Below are 4,429 nucleotides of genomic sequence, written 5' to 3' on the forward strand. Positions count from 1 at the left end.
AATTAAGAAGAGGTTTCATTACAAACAGACCATGCCAACCAACATTGTACTCCTTGGTCCTTGATACGGGGCCACGCACGGTGACAGACTCACGCGCCTTCCACGTGCAGCTGGTCGACGGAGTACACGGCCGTACGAGACCGTTTCATTCACGGAGAGGGAACACCGATACAGCAGTCCAAGTCCAACCACGCCTAGGAGGGATATAAAACAGGAAAGCATCGCTGTTTCATACTCACTCCTTCCCAAAATATTGTAAGGCCCGCTTGACTTTTTGTGGTCTCCATCTTCATCGCACAAATTTGACTATAATTTTTGATTTATCATGTCTATAAATTTAGTATAACAACATATGAAATAAAAATAGTTTTGCAAAACAATTATGATAACATCATTTATGCATCTTCAATTTATACATGCTTGGAGGCCTCCATTTGCAATTTTCAAAATTCATCAAAACTCATATTTCTACATTTCAAAAAATTATGAAAAAAATACACATATACATGGAGGCATAATGTACATGTGTACAAATTTTCAAGACGAAATACGTTGAAATGAGTGTTGTTCAAAAGAAACACAAATATGAGAAGCAAACGCGATTTCCTGGAAGAACGATTGCAAACCTAAAAAGCTTTGGAGGCTTGGACATCCGAAATTTATACGATGGATTGCACACAGCCACCTTTCAAGTTGAAGAATTGCCGACTTCGGAGCTTCAGAAATCAGCAAACGATGAGTTGGTCGAGCAGATGGGACTGAATCCACAAGGACCAGTCTGCCGGCTCTGTTTATGAGGCCTCGTTGCCATGCTGGGGCACAGGCCCTAATGGAATCCAGGGTAGGCTGCCATTCAGCTTCAGTGAGAGATAAAATAGCTAACTGAAGCCCCAAATACTTGCAGGGAAAAGCGCCAATGGAACGCTGTAGGATAGGAGCGATCCTCTCCTCATCATGGTCACGGTGATCCCCTCTGGCCACAATGGCCGAAGATTTTGTACAGTTGATCCGCAGACCTGATGCTTCCCCAAACATATTCAGAAGTTGCCTCACACACAGCAGGTCGCACTCGGTTTTCAGAAACAGAACCAGAACCACATCATCCGCATGGACTGAAGTCTCTGAAGGGGGTTTATATACCTGGCAAAGCGCTCAGGACATCAGATCTTTCAGCTTTGGATATAAGCGCTGTGAGGGCCTCCATGGCAATGACGACGAGCATCAGGGAGATGGGGTCTCCTTGTCGCAGTCCTCGCACATAGTTTATACGATCTCCAGGAACTCCATTGATCATGATTAGTGCTAGCAGAGGAAAAGCATCAGGCTGATCCATCGGAGCCATATGGTACTAGAACCCTTGTGGCGATGATCCTCAAAGGAATGGCCAGGAAAGAGAAGCAATCGCGAGATATCTAGTTTGAGCATCACACCTCGTTGTTTCTTCATGTGCAGCTTCTGGTCAACTTGGCGACCAGCAAGGAGGGCAACTTGGCGAAACCAGTTTGTCATCTCCTTCCCTTCAAAAAAAAGAGAGAAGAAAATAAATACTCATATGCGGGTAGCCACATTTATTAGATCAACAACAGACATAACCAAGATTTGTGATGAAGACTTCCCTTCTAAATACGAAGCAGAGATGTGGAATTTGTGTATTAATCAAATCTGGTCTGATTCTTCTTTATGCTTAGTCAACCATTTTGTGCCTTGCATGATTCTGCTAACCATCTTGTTTCCTACAAAAACATCTTCAGTTGTTATCAATTCTATAACTTCTTAACTGTGGGTCACTGGAAGCATGAACGAAGAAAATGACAGAAAGAAACATCAATTGAAAGGATTAGAATTGGACATCTTTCTCTCTCTATTTTATTTATTTATTCACTTTCCACCTCTTGTCGCCGCTTTGACAGCAGACATCATCAGCTTGCAGTGGGGTCCACCCAAACACAACATCTCTAGCCCTGAATGGAATTATGCAAAATAACCTTCCAAATGTAACATCTGCAGACAACTACATCAAAAGGTAATCTTTTTAAGACCTAAAAAAATAATTTGGAGTTTTTGCCGTTCAGTCCACTGATTTGTCCCAGAATAAACGGTGAACCTGTCTAAATAACCTAGGCCAAGCACACTCTAGAACCAGCTTAGCAGATTAACGTCCATCAACACCTATACCATCTAATCCAGTAGAATGACAAAGTTCGCTTAAAACTGCACATATGCAACCGAACTGCAGCTCAACCACCATGTTGAGAAACGGTGCACAATTGTTTTGAATAATTTAGCCTGAACCAACTTAAATAAGTTAACATAAACCACCTGAACCAATTCCTATGCATACCTATATGAATTTAGTAACCTTAGAAAGAAGATGAACAAAAGCTGGATGGCATGTAGTAAAATGGCACGAAGCAGCATGCACATACCTCTTCCCACAGCACATCGACCGGATGCAGATCACCACCACTTGGATCGACATCACAAACGTTCAGGGACATCTTCAATGCATTCTCTCTATCTCTAACATCATAAACTATATGCAAAATCTGGAGTTTCTGTTAGTGGATATCTTGATGAGTTAATTTCAAATGACTTACCTCTTACCTGTTCTACCTAATCTCCGAGTGCTTATGTACAAAGCCTCAGTTCACTTTCAAGTGAGGGATTCTGAAATGACCATTTTACCAATGCAAACAAATGTACCTTGCGCTAAATGCCTAAATCGATGACAAGCTATTTATTATTTGCCATGGTTAGGAAATACAAATAGGAAAATTGGGAGAAAAGAGCAGGCGAATGTAGCATACTTACGAGAGTGACACCTATCTTACCTCATGGTCTGCCTCCACATTCCATGTCTTGCTTTTAACAGCAGAAATATGGGAAAAAGAGATTGGGAGAACCAAACACATTGCTGGCTGAAAATAAACATTGATGGTATTCAGGAAGTATAATAATATGCAGTGTAGTACAGGTTGAAGATACTTGCATGCACAGAATATCTGATATGCAGGCTAAAATGGTGAGCTGAACCAGGACAGAAGAAGCTAATGTTGCTCACTATGCATGCTAATAAATCGAAGCGACAGTGTACTGAAAGGGGTGAAATATATGATACCTGTCTAATCTCAGAAGAGATGAAATTTGCTTGGGAGTCCTCTACTCCAGTCCACTCGCTTTATTGAACAGTTCCATCATTTTCTGGTCTGGACTTGCCCTGTTACCCATGTACATTGCCCAGTTGCACCTGTTTAAGATATATAAGAAGGCTGTTAGAAAAAGGATTTGAAATCCTCTTGGCATCATCTCTCTTTGCCCCATTGATTCAGACGGATCATAAATGTTTGCTTGTAGGTAACAACTAAAATATTATAAACAATCATTTACAGATATGAACATTCTACAACAAACTTAGCAAAACATGAAATCTATCCTCTATGAAATAGGAACCAGACACTATATACTGGTTAATCCCAGATCCTACCTCTCAGGAAAGTAATGAACTAAAAGGGTACCAACCATCTTCACAATTGGTTGGTAAACATGTTGCATGATACCATTGGCTTGTAGCCTTGTAAGAAAATTATCTAATTTATGTTAAACCGATCAGCAACCTATTTATCTGCCAAGTATAATCAGAAAATGATAGAAGACTTGTGTTCATGATAAAAAGAAGTGTTCTAATTTAGACTATCCGGTGCATACAGCAGAACCCATGGTACCAACTAAAATGTTTTATTGTCATGCGTAAGTTATAGCAGATGAACTGTCATGCTTAGGTTGTAGCAGAGAAACTGTCATGCACGATCTCAAGTAAATGTAGTAACTACTGTTGAAAAAGTTAGGTTGAAAATCCTGAGTGCTATAGGAGAGGCTAGGTTCATCCTAATACAACATATTTAGACGGCGGGCCAGCCCCATCCAAGAAGTACAGACTCCCAGATGATGTTTCACACTAAAACAAACGCAAACTTGGAATATTAGTGATACAAGTCAAAATATGCACTACAATCATGCTAGATGAATTTCAGCTAAAATTTTGCATCCCCAAACTTAAACCTCCTATTGGCATGCCTTATTACATAGCGGAAATAGGAAATAAATGGGAAAAGACGCAATGCTAAAACCTAATAGATGTGAAGTTTCATGTCATGGGTGAGAAAAGTGCTGAATGAGGCTGTCTGCAACACTATACAGAAAACAAATAAACCCTATGGTGCTGCTGAATGACAATGCATCACGATCTTCAACCTATGGCTGCTTGTGCCATCTGAACTGAAAGAGGCATTTGCTTATGTAAAGTATGGAGCAAAAGGGTTCACTCTGAGGATGAAAAAACTCTTAACAACGGATCGATTCCCAGAGTTGGAGAAGAAGAAAACTGAGAGGTAGAAAAAGGGAGTGGGGAATTTCGACTCGTCTAGTTTCT

At 40.6% G+C, this 4,429-nt stretch overlaps 1 long non-coding RNA gene across 1 annotated transcript; it reads right to left on the reverse strand.

Moving 5' to 3' along the window:
* Positions 1 to 592: 592 nt before the first annotated feature.
* On the reverse strand, positions 593 to 3,425 carry LOC119298287. Its single transcript, XR_005145836.1, has 3 exons — positions 3,119 to 3,425; positions 2,427 to 2,918; positions 593 to 1,733 (listed from the first exon to the last, which is right to left on the reverse strand). It is a non-coding gene; the product is annotated as an uncharacterized LOC119298287 (long non-coding RNA).
* Positions 3,426 to 4,429: the final 1,004 nt, after the last annotated feature.

The sequence above is a fragment of the Triticum dicoccoides genome, chromosome 5A (genome assembly GCF_002162155.2).
Source record: "Triticum dicoccoides isolate Atlit2015 ecotype Zavitan chromosome 5A, WEW_v2.0, whole genome shotgun sequence".
In the NCBI taxonomy this organism is placed as follows: domain Eukaryota; kingdom Viridiplantae; phylum Streptophyta; class Magnoliopsida; order Poales; family Poaceae; genus Triticum; species Triticum dicoccoides.